The sequence below is a fragment of the Ambystoma mexicanum genome, chromosome 4q (assembly GCF_040938575.1).
Source record: "Ambystoma mexicanum isolate Mex_15411 chromosome 4q, UKY_AmexF1_1, whole genome shotgun sequence".
In the NCBI taxonomy this organism is placed as follows: domain Eukaryota; kingdom Metazoa; phylum Chordata; class Amphibia; order Caudata; family Ambystomatidae; genus Ambystoma; species Ambystoma mexicanum.
The window spans coordinates 251,836,022-251,858,127 of NC_090928.1; the positions used below are offsets into that span (position 1 = coordinate 251,836,022).

General features: G+C 47.5%; 1 protein-coding gene across 3 annotated transcripts in view; it reads left to right on the top strand.

The window, feature by feature from the left end:
- ATL2 (atlastin GTPase 2) overlaps positions 1 to 22,106 on the top strand; it is an 822,570-nt gene that overhangs the window by 471,447 nt on the left and 329,017 nt on the right. The window lies entirely within an intron of this gene.

Sequence of the window (22,106 nt, forward strand, 5' to 3'; positions counted from 1 at the left end):
GACTAGGTCAGTGTCTTCATCCGTTGATTTGTCCTGCCAACTGCCGTCCGAAGCCCCATCGTTTTCGCGTGTTTCCCTTTCCAGTAGTTCCTCCTCAGTATACTCGGGCTCATACATGTAGGGCATTATTGTAGCTATTGTGTGGGAAACAAACTAAAATAATTAATACGATGATACAGGTGTTCACACGGGCTACAAGCGGCAAAGGTAGCTGACCAGAGCACAGAAACGAGTCGCAGAATACTCAAAGTAACAGAGGAATGGAATCGAAAATCTGCTGCTGTGTGTTGTGAAACGGTCTGTTTATACTTATTGAGGAAAGAGGCGTCTTGTCATTTCCATGGCGACACGTCATTAGCTGAAGCGCAGCGATTGTTGACACGAGACGTGCTGTGGCGTTGTGAAATGGGCGGTACGCGTCTGCTGACAGGCTCAGAGGCGGGGGATATGATTTAGTGCCGCAAAAGCAGGTCAGTTCGGGCGATGGGGCAAGTGATAGGATTCACAAAATGGCAGCGCCCTGGTGCCTGTTTTCGCGTGTGTTTAATGGACAAACTCGGGTAAGCTCCATAGGAAATGTTTCTAAAATCGAGCAATTTAGGCTTCAAAACACATGGCCGACACGTAGGGACAATAAAAAATTGACCGAACCATTCCTTTACTTTTCAGAGCACCCCGGCCAGGGGATACCTTTCCAGGTTCCTCTCGGCCCGGGAGGAGTGTTAATCGCTCTGTCACCGGGGTTCGCCCTGAGGTGCCCGTTGGGCTTAATAAGTACTGGCCTGTTCTTGCAGGATGACGTTTTGGCCGAGGTACGCAGGGTCTGGAAAAAGCCACACTCTGGACTTCATCAATAAGAACATTGACGCGAGATACAGGCTGCATTGTTTGGAAGAGGTGCCCCTGTCGTCTTGCCTGCCCCTCCTCCACAGTGGTGGCTGCGGCCACTTTGCAGTCCAGGCCTGCAGCATCCTCTTCCACGACGGCTACTCAGGTTCTGGGAAAGGACAAATTCCTTGACTCCCTTGGGAGGAAAATCTTTGTCAACTCAACCTTGCAGCTCAGGCAGGCCAATGCCAAACTGCTGTTAGCGGGGGCTAATATGCGAATGTGGAAAGGTCTGTCGGAGTTTGAGGAGTTCATCCCGGTCGAGAAGTTGGAAGACTTTAAGTGGGGATTATCTGATGCCAGGGCGTTGGCCCAGGATCTCCTGGAGGCTGCGGCTCATGTAGACACCTCGGCTCGGGGACTTATGCTGGGGGTTGATACCTCACGGCAGGCATGGCTGCATGCCACGAAATTCTCAAAAGTAGTACAGGACAAGGTGTTCGACCTTCCGTTCGATGGTAAGGAGCTCTTTCATTCGACAACAGATGTAGAGCTCACCAAGACGAAGGATAGCACTCAGACAGCTAAATCCTTGTCGGTCCTGGTTAAGACCCCTTTCAAGACAGACCGTTGTCCCAAAGCTGACCCTCCTCTAGCTTTAGGGGCTTCCTCAACCGGAAATCCCGCCGAGTGGATACCCCTTCGGGGAATAACCGCCGTAGGCAACAACTGACTCGGTTTTTCTCCCACTCCTCAGCCTCCTCCTCAGGTTCAGGTGGCAACACCACCGAAAAACCTGCTAAATGAGGGTTCTCTGCGCTCGTACGAGACCCTGTTGGGAGGACGCATTGCGTCTCATTGGGAGGTGTGGCAGACCATCACCGAAGACAGATGGGTCTTGTCAGTCGCTCGGGCGGGCTTCCGCTACCCCCTACCCCAGCCTTCAACCCTCCTTTTCAGCTGTTGGGCTCGCCCTCCCTCAAAGCAGAGGTTCAGTAACTTCTGGACCTCAGAGCTGTGGTACCCGTTCCCCTCAGGGAACAAGGGGAGGGCTTCTACTGCCGGCTGTTTAGTGCCCAAACCCAACCAGGCTGGCCTGCGCACATCCTAGACCTTTCCCAGTTCAATCTTTTCCTACCCCAAGAGAAATTCAAGATCACGCCCAGCCAGATACAGTCCTCCTTGCAGATGGGCAATTGGCTCAGCGTGGTGGATCTTCAGGATGCGTACATGCATATTCTGATTTGGAATCCACACAGGCGGTATCTCACTTTCTCTTTGGGAGAGGAGCACTTCCAGTTTCGAGTGTTTCCTTTTGGCCTCAGCTCGGTGCCGTGTCTTCACAAAGATGTCCGTGATAGTGGCCTATCTTCATCTGCAGGGTATCGATGTGTATCCGTATGACTGGCTCTTACGCAGGCCTTGTCCATTGAAAGCAGCGGGCCATCTTCAGTCTCTCCTTCAGCTCCTGTTCCATCTTGGGCTGTCGGTAAAGTGGCGGAAATCTTCCATGACGGTCTCACAGGATTTTCCTGGGTTTTTGCTGGAACACGATTGACTGCAGAGTGTACCTGACCGGGGACAGGATGGCGGATCTGTTAGCCACATGTCAGATGTTTGCGCAGTCGGAGAGCATGTCAGCCTGGTGGTTCCAGAGGCTTCTGGGCCTCATGGCCCTGTGCGTGTTGGCTCTTCCTCGTCTCAAGATGAGGCAGACTCAGGTGGCTCTTCGGAGTTCTTGGCGTCAAGCTGTGGACCCGGATTCCAAGGTGATGATGATTCTGGCTTCTATGAGAGTGGACCTGAAATGGTGGTCATCTCTCAGCAACCTGTCGGTAGGTACGGGGTTTCAGGACCCAGCCCCTACGGTGACGATCACGACAGACTCCTCCCTCCTGGGGTGGGGTGCGACGTTAGATCTTCAGGTCTCGGATCTCTGGTCGCTTCAGGACAAGCTCCTCCACATAAATCATTTAGAGCTTCTGGCGATCTTCCTAGCGCTCGGGGCGTTCAGACCGATCATGGCCAACAAGGTGGTCCGCATATGTACGGACAATGTGGTGTCGATGTATTACATAAACGAGCAAGGGGGAACCAAGTCAATCCCCCCCACCCCCTCCTCGTGGACATGTCAATCCAGATTTGGGAGTGGGCCGTGCTTCATGGTGGTTGGCTGCTTGCAGTGCACATCCCGGGCCAGCTGAATGTCACAGTGGATGCCCTCAGCCGGCGGACAGTGGTCAGCTACCAGTGGGAGTTGAAGGCGGAGGTCCTCATGGATTTTCTTGCATTGGGGCACACCGCAGGTGGACCTCTTCGCTACGGCGGTAAACAAGAAGCTTCCTCAGTATGCCTCCAGAGGGGGACTGGAAGTCTCCTCTCTGGGGGATGCTCTTGAGATTCCATGGCACAACATGAGAGCTTGCGCCTTCCCGCCTCTGCCTCTAGTCCATCGAGTAATTTGGAAGCTAAAGAATTTGGTGAACTGTTCCTTCTACTCATAGCCCTGTGGTGGCTGGCCAGGTTTTGGTTCTCAGAACTTCAACACATGTCGGTGTATCCGCTGATCGGGGGTCACTGGTAACCTGATCTTCAGGGGGGAACAGCAGATGTGGCACCCCTCCCTACAATCACTCAGCTTGGCGGCATGGTGCCTGAGTTCAAGTCTTTAGAACATCTTAACTTGTCTACGGATAACATGCGTATTATCCAGGCGGCCAGGAAACCCTCGACTAGATCCCAATACAGAAGTAAATGGCTCAGGTTCTGTCATTGGTGTTTGGAAAAGCAGTTGGACCCAAGGGAGGCTACGATTGACACGGTGCTGACCTTCGTATCCATCCTTGTAGAGTTGGGTGTTCACCTTCTGTCTTGCAGAACTTACCTTTCAGTGGTCTCCGCTTATCTTTCTACGGCCAATGTTCTTACTCTGTGTAATCCAGTCGTTAAGAGGCATTTGGCAGGCTTGACACGCCTCTACCCTCCAGTTCGTAGTCCGCACCCGCCGTGGGATCTAAATGTAGTCCTGACAGCGTTGTCATAAGCCTTTCGAGCCAATGGCCACGGTGGACCTCAAATACCTGTCCTGGAAAGTGTCCTTTTTGGTCGCCGTTACGTTAGCAAGGCGGGTGAGTGAGCTCCAGGCCTTGTCGGTGGAGCATCCCTTCTTGGTTTTTCACAAGGATAAGGTAGTCCTACGGACGAATCCTGCGTTCCTGCCAAAGGTGGTAACTGAATTCCATCTGAATCAGTCGATCTCCCTGCCGGTCTTTTTTCCGAACCCTGCCTCAGAGGCAGAAAGGGTTCTGCATTGTCTCGATGTCACAAGGGCTCTTAAGTTCTATCTGGACAGAGCTTAGGAGTTCTCAACTATTTGTGACCTTTGGTAACCCTCAGGGGAAGCAGGCGTCTAAGGCGACTATTTCTCGTTGGATCGCCGCCTGCATTACGGAGTCTTTCACCGTCCAAGGGCTGAAACCTCCTAAGGGTATTCATGCACACCTGGTGCGGGGCAAGGCAGCCGCGGTTGCTTTTCAGAAATGTCCCCTGGGAGTCCATCCCTTCAGTGGGCTCTAACTCAATGGTCTAGGAAAGATTTCGGACCTACTTCAGGTTCCAAACAGGGTCGCACAGGATCTCCTGTGGTGGGCCTGCGAGGACAACATTCTGGAGGGAGAACCTTTTGGCAACCATGGCCGGAGATGACCATAGTGACGGATGCCTCACTCACGGGCTGGGAGCCCATGCCAACAATCTGACAATCAGCGGTCGTTGCTCTCAATCGAAGTCCAAACTAAATATCAATATTTTGGAGCGGAGAGCAATCGGGCGTGCGCTGAAGGCTTTTCTGCCCTCTGTTCTGGGTAAAGAATGTCTCGATAATGACGGACAACACATTGGCAATGTACTACCTCAACAATAGAGGTGGTGTAGGGTCACTACTACTGTGCACAGAGGCAATGCAGCTCTGGTTCTGGGCAATTCAAGGAGGAATCTCCTGATCAACAGTTCACCTAGCCGGAGAGGAGAACACTGGTGGACCCTCTGAGCAGGCAGAGCAGTCTCCAATGGGTGGGAACTATCTTGGAGGAGACGTGTTCGTGGTGGACTGGGAGTTTACACTACTGTGCCAGTTTCCTCCAGTCCCCGTCCTTCCTCACTTGATCAGGAGACTGAGAGTTTGGTAAATCATGATCTTAATTGGCCTGGATTGGGCCAGGAGTATGTGGTACCTGGGCCTCCTGCACATGTCAATCTACCCTCCACTACGTCTTCAACTCTTGCGAGCGGAGGATCGGGTTCTCCATCCAGAGGTTAAGACACTCTTCCTTCACGCATGGTTTAAGAGGCAGAGGTACAGGGATTGGGACCTTCCAGATTACGGAATGGAAATTTTGCTTTCAACCAGAAGGCCAGCAATGAAGTCTTTGTACTGCTGCCATTGGAACAAATTCTGCAGGTGGTGCAGGAACAAGAACGTGGACCCTTTGTGAAACACCAGAGGTGTTATCCTTTCTGCTGTAATTAGCCAATCTGGGGACTCATGGTTGGGACTATTAAAGGTTATTTGGCAGCGCTTTCTATCTTCAAGCGCTCATCTGAGAACTTCATATTTTAAGATGGCTTTGGTGATCCAATTTCTGAAGGGACTCACTGAGTTCCCGCCATCTCCCTTTGAGTTTCCTGTTTGGGATCTTAATCTGTTAACATTTCTTGTGTGCACCATTTGAACCACTGCATTTATGTCCCTTAAGGTTACTAACGTTCAAGAGCATCTTGTTGGTATCACCAACTTCAGCCTGTTGAGAGAGTTGCAGGCACTATCCTCTAAACCACCGTTTACAGTATTTCATAAGGACCGAGTCGCCCCGAGGGTCATGCCTTCATTTCTACCCAAGGTCATTTTAGACTTCATTTAGGACAAGATTGTGTTACTCACTTTATCATCCACCTCACCCTGGCAAGGAGGAGAGGTTTCACAGGCTCAATCCACCAAGTGCTCTGAGCCCCTTTCATTTCAAGGTTGTCTCAACTTTGTCTGGATGTCAAGCTATTCATGGGTTATTTGGGTCAGACTGGGACAGGCTGTTACAAAGCAGACCTTAGCCAGAGGATTATTCTAGCTATTTCTGTATGCTACAGGCTGGCGGGCAAGATCCCCCCCATAAGGCTTGAGGGCCCATTGCATTAGGGCCAAGGCTGCTACTTCTGCTCTGTGAGCCAGCTACTTGGTCTACAATACACATTTTTGATCAGCATTACTGCCTTGATTCTGCCATAAGTCAGGATGGAAGCTTTAGAAAAGCTTCCCTCCATTTTGTTAATGGAAAACATTGATGGCCAAATTTTTACTCCCTCCACCAAAACACACTGCTTTGGGAGTCTTGCAAAGATGAGGAATACGTGGGAGGGCACAATCCATTTTAAGAAAGTTACTTACCCCTGGGAGTGTTGTTTTGACTGGATGTTCCTCCACGTATTCCTCCTCGCCCTCCCAGCCTACCACTCAATAGAATATCCTTTGCTATTACAGCTTTCGTTTGTTCAGTACCTAGTACAGTCAACTACGCGTTGAATTGGGTAGTTCTACTGAGAATAACCCGAATAAAATAGAACTGACGCCAACGAGTGCTGCGTGTGCTATATGTCTGTGACATTCTCGTGACGGAAGCCCTCGAGGGACATCAAGTTGATTGCATCGACACACAGCGCCCTTGCTGAATTATTTTTCTGAAGCTGGATATTGGAGATATCAAAGATTAGGAATACGTGGGAGGAACATCCAGCCGAATGAATGTTATCAGGGGTAGATAACTTGTTCTCTGCTCCTGTGGCTTTTTAGACAACCCTAAAGTAAGTTGGCAGTGGACATGTTCTACCAACTATAGAGGGTTTTAAAAAAAAAAAAAAAGCCTTATCCTCTTACGTTATTGCCCACCTCCTTCAAATGAAGTCCTTTCGGCATGGTCCCTGTCTCTCAAGGTAAAAAAACAATAGAACCTTATACTGCCAGTGCGATTTGCGGGCCTCTTCAGCCCGCGAGCATAAAATCAAAGCTGCTGACCTTCACTCTGCATGAGCGTACATTCTTACTTTGCAACAACCCGTGTAAAGCCATCTGTGAACTTGAATTTTCGACTCCATGTTTGTACTAGGCCTCAATGTGCAAATGCAAACTGGCTTCTCTCCCATCTGCAACACCTCGCTTGGCGCGTTCTAAGGCCCCCAATTTTGTCCTCGTTATCCGCGAGCTTTGCAGCCCTAGAGAACCATAACTATGGAGACATTGACTTTTTGGGGGAAGGTCAGGGAAAGTATAAAGTACCCGAGGAGTTGAGTTGAAAGTGAGATTTATTGTTTGTTTGTTTTATTTGCAATACGCAAGCCTCCCCTCGGTTAACAGTGCGCAGCATTTACATGAGATTGTGAAACTTGGTTGCGATACGAGGTGAATAGAGGGAGAAGTCAAAGATGACACCCATGATGTTCGCCACCCAGGATGGTGAATGGAGGGTTTAGGGTTAGCATACTTTGTATGCACACTGTACAATAACATTATTTTCAAAAAGACAATCGGATTACAATGATTTATTTAAACCGGGATTTGAACTTCTCAGCGAGCTCTGCTTTGGGTGGACATGGCACAGTGGCAATGTTTGGTGGCAATGCATCAGTGCTCTGCACAGAAACGCTCAAACTTCCACATCTGTGCTTCTCCAGTACACTAACAATAAGGCCTTTAACAAAGTCTAACTCCATTTCCTCATACTGGTTTTACCCCCCATTTCTTAGTTCTTTTTCCAAAGGTCGTAGTGTAGCGAGGCATCCCTACATTTCCCGTAGTCCTAGACTGTTCAGGGCCCACATTCTCGTTATGGGTCAAGACTGCTAGTAGAGTCCTATGCTTCATGCCCTGTAAGCTGAAATGCAATCGCTTTGGCCTGTACTTTAGGCACATATTGTGGAACGCCTCCAATTCTCCTGTGTGAAAGAATTCTGTCAGTCCCCTCAAATCTCTTGATGGAGTTTTATCAAACAATCTTCTCAATGGCTTTGTGTGTAGGTGAAGATGCAATCAACCACTTCTTCTTCCGTGCCTCCTCTGTGGACAAAGGGCCATGTTCACATTGGTGGAAATGTTGGTTTTCTGTCCAGCGGTGAAGGTTGATACAGTGGTGCATCAGTGACCGCTAATTTTCAAGTAGGATTTCCACTGACCCTTCAAGTTTTGGAGCTCCATCAAAGATGGTTGCTGATGGACTGGGAGCTCTGTGAAATACTTTCAAAACCTTTTTTTTCCCTGCAGCTGAGATTTTCTTATTGATTGATTTTAGCAAGATACCATACGTCAAATTGTTTAATATGTGGGGACTGCTCTCTCATTGTCTTGGCAATTGAAACGTATCTGTCTGTGGCTATGAGGTCGATGTGCATTCCCCTGGATTGTAGATATTGCAATGATTTTATAAATCCTAGTTTCTCCATGGCCACTGAGGATTTACATTGGGACACCTGCACGACCACCAAACTCACAATTCTCTTACTATCCACGTCCTGAAAGTGGTAGGTTCAGTACTTGGCAGAAAATCCAGGGCTGTCGCACTGTCCATCGCCGGCTAGCCTGAATAGTTTCCCTTCGAATGTACTTGCTAGAGACAATTGTTCAATTTTCCAAGCATCACTAATGGCCGGAAACAGATAATCATGTTGGTATTTGTAGTACTGCGTTTTAGAAATGAAATGGAGTCCCACAAACTGAAAGAGACTCTAACTTTCGAAAACTGGACTCAATAAAAAGTGAGGCAGCTGCACACAGTAGATTGCCTGCTGGCAGCTTCCCCAGCATCGGTTGTGCAGACCATGAGAACGCATGATTAAATCTACAGTCGGCATGTATTTTGACGTATCTGCCTTGTTGTTGACTAGTCGCATGAATCAATGGCTCCCCACATACTTCCCCTCCAACTGAATGCCCACATTTCAGCATACTTATAATATCCATCAGACAACTGTCGAATACTATGTATTTGCCCTCTTTCATTAGACTGTCATCCGGCGTGAAAGTTGTTTCGGACTGTGCCGTTGAGGACATATCAAGAAATTCAAATAAATATTGCTGATATCAAGTTCTGATGCGTCGTTGGGTGCTGCGGCTGCTGGTTCATTCTGTCATTTCAACATCTGTTACTTGAGCATTGATGGGAGAACACAACATTGTCGACAGCTTTTTGGGTGGCATTTTTTTGGCAGGTATAGATTGTGTTAATTGATCTGCGACTAATTCAGAGCTATCTTCAATACATTCAGTATCATCTTTTGGTGGTGCAGTCAAACTGTAGCAATGGTCCAATACAACTTTACCGGATTCTCCGGATACATTCAATTCATGTTCTGGCCATTGGACATGAGCATCCCGAGTCTCAACACGCCGCGTCTGAATGAATAGTTCTTCCATAGTGTAAATGGTCTGGCAAGCAACAGCTCATTTGCTTCACTGTCTATGTATAGTTCGTACACCCACGGGTAACTAGAGGACAGATTGGAAAAGGATGTTCATTTTAAACACAATATAAAGTATAGTTCAATTGACAGGAAAAAAACAATCTAGTCCCCAACACAAAACCATTCCTAAAATTATGAAATGTTTGTAACTAACCTTATTTTTGTTTCTTTACTTTGCAACTTTCTTGACTCGAACTTCAACATCTGCACGCTGTTGCTCCGATTCGTTTCCGCATGTCTTCCCTTCCTCTTGCGCTACGACGACTATTTTCTGGATCCGCATAGACAGCACGGAATGACGCTCCATCGACTCCCTGAAACATAATACTTTCATTACTATGTATCACAATATTGGAAACCTAAAACGCACGTGTGGACGAACACGCAGGTACATCTCAATAGCTGAACGCGAATTAAACATTCCGTAGAACAATCAAACGACAAGTATTCGAGCTCTGATGATCTAGTTCGATGGAACTGTCCGTATCCATACCTCTGGCTCCGCATGGACTGCCATGAATGGTTGTATTGGAGAGGAGGCATCAGCAACTCCCTGAAACACAGTACTTGCATTAGTATGGTTTTCAATATTGGAAACATAACACACTTGGGGTCGACGGCACAGGTTCATATAAAGTGATAACCACAAATGATGCATTGTCTAAAAGAATCAAGGAATATCTAAATATGATCAGATTTCATCCATTTATTTCTACAATTTATTTACATCTGCATCATCTAAATGGGATGTTATTGTAGTGGAAGCTCCGTCGTCTCCCTGAAACACAGTGCTTGCGTTAATAGGGAATAAAGTATAGCAAATGGAATCACGTTATATGACGCTCGATGGAGCTGTCAGTATCCATACCTCGTGCTGCCGAAGAATATGTAGGGATGTTGTAAATGTAGTGCGCACTTCCGAAAGCTGTTGCGCCGATTTGTATACGCAAGGTCCCGCTTCCACTTCCCCTGGAATTACTTGAATGTCAGGCTCCGCATCAAGTGCAGGGGTTGACGCTCCAACTGCCTGAAAGATATTACTTGCATTAGTAAGGATTCCAATATTGAAAACATAAGACACACTTGGGGTCGACCGCACAGGTACATATCAATGGCTAACCACGAATGAAACATTGTGTAGAACAATCAAACGACAATTATTACAGCTCTGATATAGTCCTTGGAGCTGTCAGTATCCATACCTCGTGCTGCTGAAGAACATCTAGGGATGTTGTCAATGTGGTGGATGCTTCAGCATCTCCCTGAAAGACAGTACTTGTATTACTATGGATAACACTAATCCTAACTGAAAACAAACCTCAGTGGACGATAACTAAGGTGTATATCAATTGGAAAGCACTAACCAAACATTCGGTAAAATAATGACACGATACAATAAAAATATTACTTGACGTGCATAAAACAAGTCTGTAGCGGAATAGCCAAGTAAGACTACCTGATACGCGCTAGAAGTGGTTGATAACTGTGAGCACATCACGGATGTAGAATGTTCTTGCTTCAGATTCAAGGGATAGTCAAGCAGTTGTAAAGGTAAATTGATAATGAAATGCCAATATTAAAAATTGCCATGTAAGGAGACAGAATACTTGAGTAATGCTATTGAAAATAAGCAATATAGCACAGTTCCCTGTGCCCATATATAGATTTCGTTTGTGGGTTATGAAATCGATAAAGAATATAGTGGTCATTATTCAAAAAGCTATACTCATATCAATGTCGAAAGTATTACAAGGGACACAACACCTAAAATATCAATGAATCCATTCGGCTACCTACACACTACCGCAAGGCCTAAAGCTAAATCCGGACACTTGTCTCGCCAGTGGCGGAATGTGGACGAATAGTGGGAATAGCGTTCGAGAGCAATTTTCGTGTCGTTCTCAGTTTATTCTTCTTTGTTACCCAAGATGTTATGTACATGTTCGAGGAAAAAAGTGCCGGCTGCAGATGCGGTATCGATCACCCCTCTTGTCCTCTAAGACTTGTTGGACTCTACTAGCCAGCTCATCCAGTGGATATCCGCAATGTCTCACCCATTCTCTTATTCGATCAACAGTTTTCGGGAATACATGCATTGTAGTGCCTTCAGATTTAGCATGCGTCTTCGAAGGGCAACCGCTAATCGGACAGGCAGGCATTGTTGAAAATTCTGAAAAGTAAATCGACATTATTATACAATCTTGATGAATAAAAATGTGATACAAAAGTAAATGAACCATACAATGTTCAATGCAAGGTTTGTTTTGGTCGCAGGAACTATACCAGTTTATCATGTGCATCTTAGCATTTGCAGAAATTTATAAATATGACTCGTCCCTTGGATGTTCTGTCTTGCACGAGAAGGAAACATGCTTGCATTATAGACGGGACCCCCGAAGGATGCAATTCGATGACAATTGACACAGATGAAAATAAATAGATCTATTGATAGCATAACAATGGAAACTCAAGTCAATATCAATGAGACCAATGAACATAGCACTATTGAGTACTCTACTCGCAAATAGATAGAAATTTAAAAATCAGCGAAATATCACTAGGATACATGGCCTTACCTTGACCAACAAACAGATGGATTCTGCAAGCTGAGCGGTATGTTGCAGGAGAACAGGTAGATGGCCACAGGTAGCACACTGACGAGTTTGCTCGAAGCGGTCACAGAAGTTCACGGATAGCATGACGACAAGCAGATTAGCATAGGTCTCGGTGGTTCTCAGGTAGCACGTTCAGGAGTTGACTTGCAAAGCACAAAGTTGTTCTCATGAGACATATCAAGTGGTTTAAAAAGTATTACAAACAGGGGTGTTTTTTTTAATGAATGACGTGTGTATGTTGTGGTATTATGTGGTTTGCTGGGGGGGGGTCCTGGCCGGACAGAGTCTGAGGCCGTGTGAGCGATGGGCCCTTGGCGTGGGATACCTTTTGAAGTATACATGCTGTTTGGCACCTTGGCCGTTCGCACCCCTGACAGCCCCCCATGGCAGCGCGCATTCTCTGGCGCGAACAGCCTTTGATGGAGGGGGGTGGGATGGATGGGCCTGGAGCGTGCAGATAAGGCACAGGAAGACTGCTGAATGGAGACATACTTGATTCATTTAAAAAATCGAAATAACCGTTGTTAAAATATGTGGTGTTTTTTATTTTGTTTCTTTTTTTTGATGGCACAAAAATACAAAACTTTACACATTGTACAGGTCAGGTTGCAGCACAGCGAGGGAAAATCCCCTGTACTGACCGCTGTCACTCGGGGAAAGTTTTTCTTATGGCACGAACGGCACAGGCGGGTATTACTCTTCGAACGCGGTGTCCAAGCCTCCCGTGAAGCCACCATGTAAAGGAACGATAGACCACCAGCCGGTACCCCCTGTGAAAAATGATACAAACTGTTTCTAAATGACCGTTTGTCAATGACAATTCTTTACTAATTGCATCCTGCTCGGACAAATGCTATCTAGACGCTGCACACTATTGAACAACTTTCATGCGTTACAATGATATGTAGATGTCATTTTGGATATAGGAGATGACCATGAAATAGTAGTGGCATCACAAGCAGATTATACTTACTCGTTACTCGGATTACGAGGACGAACAGTTGTGCCAAGTTTGTGCATAAGCACCATCATTATTCTCAACACGGACCGTGTGAGTCAGGCTGCCCTGAAGTCTGGCAGCTCGGTGATGCATTGCGGTCGTGGCTCGCCTTCCGAAATGTAGGCCACGCATCCTGAGTTTTCACAGCAGCAGCAGTTCTCCTCCGCGGTTGGCATTAGCTCACACCAATTGCATGTGCACCAGGTGGAAACACCGTCCATGAGACTAGGTCAGTGTCTTCATCCGTTGATTTGTCCTGCCAACTGCCGTCCGAAGCCCCATCGTTTTCGCGTGTTTCCCTTTCCAGTAGTTCCTCCTCAGTATACTCGGGCTCATACATGTAGGGCATTATTGTAGCTATTGTGTGGGAAACAAACTAAAATAATTAATACGATGATACAGGTGTTCACACGGGCTACAAGCGGCAAAGGTAGCTGACCAGAGCACAGAAACGAGTCGCAGAATACTCAAAGTAACAGAGGAATGGAATCGAAAATCTGCTGCTGTGTGTTGTGAAACGGTCTGTTTATACTTATTGAGGAAAGAGGCGTCTTGTCATTTCCATGGCGACACGTCATTAGCTGAAGCGCAGCGATTGTTGACACGAGACGTGCTGTGGCGTTGTGAAATGGGCGGTACGCGTCTGCTGACAGGCTCAGAGGCGGGGGATATGATTTAGTGCCGCAAAAGCAGGTCAGTTCGGGCGATGGGGCAAGTGATAGGATTCACAAAATGGCAGCGCCCTGGTGCCTGTTTTCGCGTGTGTTTAATGGACAAACTCGGGTAAGCTCCATAGGAAATGTTTCTAAAATCGAGCAATTTAGGCTTCAAAACACATGGCCGACACGTAGGGACAATAAAAAATTGACCGAACCATTCCTTTACTTTTCAGAGCACCCCGGCCAGGGGATACCTTTCCAGGTTCCTCTCGGCCCGGGAGGAGTGTTAATCGCTCTGTCACCGGGGTTCGCCCTGAGGTGCCCGTTGGGCTTAATAAGTACTGGCCTGTTCTTGCAGGATGACGTTTTGGCCGAGGTACGCAGGGTCTGGAAAAAGCCACACTCTGGACTTCATCAATAAGAACATTGACGCGAGATACAGGCTGCATTGTTTGGAAGAGGTGGCCCTGTCGTCTTGCCTGCCCCTCCTCCACAGTGGTGGCTGCGGCCACTTTGCAGTCCAGGCCTGCAGCATCCTCTTCCACGACGGCTACTCAGGTTCTGGGAAAGGACAAATTCCTTGACTCCCTTGGGAGGAAAATCTTTGTCAACTCAACCTTGCAGCTCAGGCAGGCCAATGCCAAACTGCTGTTAGCGGGGGCTAATATGCGAATGTGGAAAGGTCTGTCGGAGTTTGAGGAGTTCATCCCGGTCGAGAAGTTGGAAGACTTTAAGTGGGGATTATCTGATGCCAGGGCGTTGGCCCAGGATCTCCTGGAGGCTGCGGCTCATGTAGACACCTCGGCTCGGGGACTTATGCTGGGGGTTGATACCTCACGGCAGGCATGGCTGCATGCCACGAAATTCTCAAAAGTAGTACAGGACAAGGTGTTCGACCTTCCGTTCGATGGTAAGGAGCTCTTTCATTCGACAACAGATGTAGAGCTCACCAAGACGAAGGATAGCACTCAGACAGCTAAATCCTTGTCGGTCCTGGTTAAGACCCCTTTCAAGACAGACCGTTGTCCCAAAGCTGACCCTCCTCTAGCTTTAGGGGCTTCCTCAACCGGAAATCCCGCCGAGTGGATACCCCTTCGGGGAATAACCGCCGTAGGCAACAACTGACTCGGTTTTTCTCCCACTCCTCAGCCTCCTCCTCAGGTTCAGGTGGCAACACCACCGAAAAACCTGCTAAATGAGGGTTCTCTGCGCTCGTACGAGACCCTGTTGGGAGGACGCATTGCGTCTCATTGGGAGGTGTGGCAGACCATCACCGAAGACAGATGGGTCTTGTCAGTCGCTCGGGCGGGCTTCCGCTACCCCCTACCCCAGCCTTCAACCCTCCTTTTCAGCTGTTGGGCTCGCCCTCCCTCAAAGCAGAGGTTCAGTAACTTCTGGACCTCAGAGCTGTGGTACCCGTTCCCCTCAGGGAACAAGGGGAGGGCTTCTACTGCCGGCTGTTTAGTGCCCAAACCCAACCAGGCTGGCCTGCGCACATCCTAGACCTTTCCCAGTTCAATCTTTTCCTACCCCAAGAGAAATTCAAGATCACGCCCAGCCAGATACAGTCCTCCTTGCAGATGGGCAATTGGCTCAGCGTGGTGGATCTTCAGGATGCGTACATGCATATTCTGATTTGGAATCCACACAGGCGGTATCTCACTTTCTCTTTGGGAGAGGAGCACTTCCAGTTTCGAGTGTTTCCTTTTGGCCTCAGCTCGGTGCCGTGTCTTCACAAAGATGTCCGTGATAGTGGCCTATCTTCATCTGCAGGGTATCGATGTGTATCCGTATGACTGGCTCTTACGCAGGCCTTGTCCATTGAAAGCAGCGGGCCATCTTCAGTCTCTCCTTCAGCTCCTGTTCCATCTTGGGCTGTCGGTAAAGTGGCGGAAATCTTCCATGACGGTCTCACAGGATTTTCCTGGGTTTTTGCTGGAACACGATTGACTGCAGAGTGTACCTGACCGGGGACAGGATGGCGGATCTGTTAGCCACATGTCAGATGTTTGCGCAGTCGGAGAGCATGTCAGCCTGGTGGTTCCAGAGGCTTCTGGGCCTCATGGCCCTGTGCGTGTTGGCTCTTCCTCGTCTCAAGATGAGGCAGACTCAGGTGGCTCTTCGGAGTTCTTGGCGTCAAGCTGTGGACCCGGATTCCAAGGTGATGATGATTCTGGCTTCTATGAGAGTGGACCTGAAATGGTGGTCATCTCTCAGCAACCTGTCGGTAGGTACGGGGTTTCAGGACCCAGCCCCTACGGTGACGATCACGACAGACTCCTCCCTCCTGGGGTGGGGTGCGACGTTAGATCTTCAGGTCTCGGATCTCTGGTCGCTTCAGGACAAGCTCCTCCACATAAATCATTTAGAGCTTCTGGCGATCTTCCTAGCGCTCGGGGCGTTCAGACCGATCATGGCCAACAAGGTGGTCCGCATATGTACGGACAATGTGGTGTCGATGTATTACATAAACGAGCAAGGGGGAACCAAGTCAATCCCCCCCACCCCCTCCTCGTGGACATGTCAATCCAGATTTGGGAGTGGGCCGTGCTTCATGGTGGTTGGCTGCTTGCAGTGCACATCCCGGGCCAGCTGAATGTCACAGTGGATGCCCTCAGCCGGCGGACAGTGGTCAGCTACCAGTGGGAGTTGAAGGCGGAGGTCCTCATGGATTTTCTTGCATTGGGGCACACCGCAGGTGGACCTCTTCGCTACGGCGGTAAACAAGAAGCTTCCTCAGTATGCCTCCAGAGGGGGACTGGAAGTCTCCTCTCTGGGGGATGCTCTTGAGATTCCATGGCACAACATGAGAGCTTGCGCCTTCCCGCCTCTGCCTCTAGTCCATCGAGTAATTTGGAAGCTAAAGAATTTGGTGAACTGTTCCTTCTACTCATAGCCCTGTGGTGGCTGGCCAGGTTTTGGTTCTCAGAACTTCAACACATGTCGGTGTATCCGCTGATCGGGGGTCACTGGTAACCTGATCTTCAGGGGGGAACAGCAGATGTGGCACCCCTCCCTACAATCACTCAGCTTGGCGGCATGGTGCCTGAGTTCAAGTCTTTAGAACATCTTAACTTGTCTACGGATAACATGCGTATTATCCAGGCGGCCAGGAAACCCTCGACTAGATCCCAATACAGAAGTAAATGGCTCAGGTTCTGTCATTGGTGTTTGGAAAAGCAGTTGGACCCAAGGGAGGCTACGATTGACACGGTGCTGACCTTCGTATCCATCCTTGTAGAGTTGGGTGTTCACCTTCTGTCTTGCAGAACTTACCTTTCAGTGGTCTCCGCTTATCTTTCTACGGCCAATGTTCTTACTCTGTGTAATCCAGTCGTTAAGAGGCATTTGGCAGGCTTGACACGCCTCTACCCTCCAGTTCGTAGTCCGCACCCGCCGTGGGATCTAAATGTAGTCCTGACAGCGTTGTCATAAGCCTTTCGAGCCAATGGCCACGGTGGACCTCAAATACCTGTCCTGGAAAGTGTCCTTTTTGGTCGCCGTTACGTTAGCAAGGCGGGTGAGTGAGCTCCAGGCCTTGTCGGTGGAGCATCCCTTCTTGGTTTTTCACAAGGATAAGGTAGTCCTACGGACGAATCCTGCGTTCCTGCCAAAGGTGGTAACTGAATTCCATCTGAATCAGTCGATCTCCCTGCCGGTCTTTTTTCCGAACCCTGCCTCAGAGGCAGAAAGGGTTCTGCATTGTCTCGATGTCACAAGGGCTCTTAAGTTCTATCTGGACAGAGCTTAGGAGTTCTCAACTATTTGTGACCTTTGGTAACCCTCAGGGGAAGCAGGCGTCTAAGGCGACTATTTCTCGTTGGATCGCCGCCTGCATTACGGAGTCTTTCACCGTCCAAGGGCTGAAACCTCCTAAGGGTATTCATGCACACCTGGTGCGGGGCAAGGCAGCCGCGGTTGCTTTTCAGAAATGTCCCCTGGGAGTCCATCGCTAGGGCAGCTACTTGGGCCTCCCCATCTACTTTTTGTAAGCATTATTGTCTTGATATGAGCTCAAGAGCTGATGCTCAGTTTGGTCAGGCTGTGCTGAAGAACCTTTTTCAGTAAGGGGTATTACCATCCACCCGTAGTTCTTGTAAGGAGTGCTTGGGAATCTCCCATAATTATGGAGGAAAGGGGACGGGACGTAGGAGTATAACCAGGTTACTCACCGTAGTGACCACCTTACTGCTAGCCCATAGTCCCCTTTCCTCCATATGCCCGCCTGCCATCCCCTCTAATAAGATTCCTTTGTTATTGCTAATAGGTCTCTGAACTGGCGATAGAAAAGGACTGATGGGCGATGCGTGGGGCGGAGCCAAGGTGGGCGGGGTTATGGCCGCGTGCAGGGCCCCGCACAAGAAAGAGGACACATTTTTGAAAAATCATTGGATGCTTTTTACAAAGTGCTCCGGTCCCGTCCCACAGAACAGATGTCCCCATAAGTATGGATGTAAGTGGACTATGGATAACAAGTAAGGTGGTCACTACGGTGAGTAACCTGGTTAGAACTTACCTTGAACCGAGAAGTCGCTCCAGAGTGACTGAATTGCCTGAAGGTGTCCACTCTACCTCTGACTCAGGCTTGCCAGCTTATGTCTCTTTAAGGGGTCCTTTTCCAGGGCCCCCCACATTGTGGTTGTGTAACAAATAAATTATCCTAGAGAATGAAGGTATCCTGAGGGACTTTTGCTGTTCTGCTGCTGCTTAAGACTTTGAATCCTCTCCTACACTGACTTTTTCATGTAGTTAGGAATTAGACTTATAAAGCGTTAGTTTGCCTGAAGTGTCTCTAGAACATTAAGCTCTGCTGCTTTGACTAACCAACCTTTTTCCTTCCTAAAAAAACTGTGGGTTTGCTATCTAAATAGAATTACTGTATATCTTTGTCCTAACGCAAGTGCGCCGTGGTACCGATATGGTACAACTGTCATTAGTGTTGTACTGCAAGCAACTACCATTGAAGCAATGGCCTTTGAAAAGTATTAGAAATTCATATGTATTGGTTAAGTGAGCTAAGTATTTATCCAGCTTCCTTGTGTAAATATAATAGTTTAATATAACATTTTGTGTTTTTGGACTATTGGAATTATTGGGTTCAGTGTACTTGCCAACAGCTCACATCTTCCTCCTATGAGCCTGACTGCTCTGCCACTCTACCAAGGTTCCTTGAGTAGTACAGACCTATACTAAGAGTTGGGGACCTGTATGCCAAGGGATAGTGTTCTGAAGTCTTGCCAGAAGTGGACTTTAGGAAAACCTTAACAATAGCAAGTATTGAGGTATATTTACATCCACAATACTGTATAGCAGGAGTTGGTAAACTGGTTCAAGTTGATAAGAAGCGAGAGGGGGAACCATCCATGATTAAGTTATTCCATTCAGGAGGGATATCTGACAGATCTGCTTTAAGGTGCCAAAGGTCAAGGGGACGAGGCAATCCGGTTTCTCTCCAAACATTTCCTAAAATTGGGAGAACGGTAGTAGTACAGATCATATAAACAAAATAGAGCTTGCATATGAAGAAAAGTTAGAATCTGGAATGAACAAGGTTATGTTAAGGAGTCGTTTGGAGAAATCAAACATTTTAGAAGGCTTTTTCGTTTTTGCATACTATCCATTCAGTCTTCTTAGCTTGCTTCATTGTTCCTTACATAACTTAAATCAAAGCAAAGTAGGCTTGGTCCCTAGAGATTTTTAGGGGTCATGCATTCAATTGCTTAGTAATGATAGTGAGGGATTGGCAGCATTTTTAACCAATAGCTTGGAACAGTTTTGTTGTAATGATACGACTTGGACCCATTTGATTGTGAAGGTTAAATGCACTGAACTCTCGTCAAATTACTGTTCCATTTAAATGGGACATCTATCGGTGTGCTCTGAATGATGGTGCTGGCTGTATGTGGCTGAAAAAATATCTGATTTTAGATCCATTGTCAAGTTCTCTTTTGCTCTGATCTTAAACAAAGGAATATCCTTCAATGTATTCTGTATGTAATCGATTCATGATTTAAAGTTTTTTGGAGGGCTTGAAAAGGACATGCATTCCAATTGACCGTCAAGCTGCATCTGAAACCCTACCACTATATTAAACTGCATAATGGTCTTTGCACCACACTTGCAAGCTCAACTATCAGCATCTGAAATCCCTTCTTGTTTGTCTAAGGTATTTTTCTTTTACTGTATTCCAGGGCCAACAGTAGTTTTATAAACCATCCAGGCCTTTGCCTCGGACCATTACTTTGTGCAGACTGTTACAGTACAGTCTATGCTACCTTCCAAGGTTGTGCATCATGGTGCAGACCAAATAATGATGTTCAAATATTTGGCAAGAAATATTGCATTGTCAAGCTGTTAGGGAGAGTTATCATTTTTATGCTTCACCTCCCTCCCCTCCTGGTGAAACCCCCAGCACTTTTTGCTGGACTCCTGGAACTTTCTTTAAATCCTGAATGAGTGAAGGCTTTTTTCCACTCATTCATTCTTGTGTGCTAGGTCTTTTGTTCTACCTGTACTATAGAGGCTGTCTGCGCCATAGCTCTTAAAGGCATCTGTATTTTACTATTGCAGCACACAACTCCTTATGCGAAGTGTTGCTAGGGACCCTTGGGGTCATCCTTTGAGAATTCTTCTTATCCTCATGTAAACTACAGTTCTTCAGGATAGAGAGACTTAGTATCGCTCCTAAAATGTTGTAGCCTGAGAGATTGGCACACCACCTTGTGTGGAGTGCCAAAGGGATACCTAATATCCCCCTTCTCTCTGCTACTGAGTTTTTGTCAATCGCCTAGTTATAGCTAGTGGCATGTTCTACCACCTACTGTACAATTTTTGTACTGCAAGCTATGGCCATAACCTCGTTAGGGCACAATAGGGGCACCCAAGTACCAGCTCGGGGCCCCTCTTCTTTTTTTTTCTCACCATTACTTGCGTGGTGGTTCTTTGTCAGCCCTTCTACAATTCTGGGAGGGAGAGGCCGGTATGTTTTTTTACCTTTGGCAGGAACCCCTGGGTGTCCCCGCGTAGGCTCCAGAGTGCCTTGTGGCAGGCTGGAAGTGGGGGATGAGTTTTCCACCCCCCTGTCCTTTGTCTGCTAGAGTGCCCGACTAGGATCAGCTCCCACAGGGGGTCTGACTGTCCTGATTGGTCGACCACTGGAAGCTGAAGTAACTGGAGAAGACCACCAGACACGCCTACAGACCCTTGGCAACACTGAAGCGCCCACTGCTCTCCTGATAGTTTTCTGTGCAGCAGAGGAACTCTGAAGATGACTCCTTCCCTTTGGCTGGTGGGAACAACCAGTCCCAGGATGTACTTTGAAGAACTTTGAAACAAGCCATCTCCCGAGGTCCAGGAGTTTCCGGAGTTGCTGAACCCAAATACCAGGAGACCTGCTGCCCATTTTGTGGGCTTCATCGTAGAAAGGCTGAATCCGTCCAAATCTTTGCTGAGCCCTCAAGGACAGTCTAGATCCGATCCCACTTGCCAAGACCCCCCCTCTTCAGAGAGTGGTACTACAGGAAGCCAATATTAACCTGGCGATCCCTGTCCATTGTTGGTGCTGCAGAAAAGGCACCAAAACCAGAGTGATCCAAGAAGTTACAGAAAGTCGTGCCCCAGGTCATCCCTCGAGGCTGCTGCTTAGAGATCCTGTACAGTGTCCTGCCTTGTCATCAGGCCAATGAATCTGGAGGTCTGGTCCAGAGCTACATCACGGAGCATCCAGCACAAAATGTTTCTTGTAATACAAGGTACTCTGGGGGAAATGGTATTGCTTACCTGATTCCAGAAAGTCGCTCCAGAGCGTGCGAGTGCACACACGTGTCCAGGGCAACCCCCTCTCAACTCCGACTCAAGCCGCTGCCTGTGTCCCTTGAGTCCTCATTGGTTATGCCTTCTTGTATCTTCTTCCCTAGAAACTAGAAAGTATCCACAGGAACATTTAGATTTCTGCTGCTTTGCAAGACTTTAAACGCGATACGAACTGCCTTTTAGCTAGGGTTGTTTATTTGACTTGCTATGCTGTGGAACTGCCTCCATAATCTGAAGCACTACTATGACAAAACTAATGACTATTTTCCTCCCCAAGAATCATTATCTTGTATGTGTATGCAGACTAAATACAATTACCGTATTTTTTTGGTGCGCGGTATTACCGATTAGAACTGTCAAACTCCTGCAACAATTGTATGCGTTCTACAACTACCAACTAAGTGACTATTTGAATGTATTGAAAAGTAGATCTGTGTGATGGTTTATTGTGCTTAGTATTTAACAGTGACTCTTGTGTAATATCTTTTAATATACATTTATGTGCAAATGTTTATTTGTGCTTTACTTGCTGGGTTCAGTGTACTTGCCTACAGCTCACATCTTTCTCTTAAGATGAGCCTGACTGCTGACACTCTACTAAGGCCCTGAGTTAGTACAGACTGATATGAAGCTTACTAGTTTTATGATCAGTAAGACATAGGCAAGTTTTCCTAACACAAGGCCAATTCT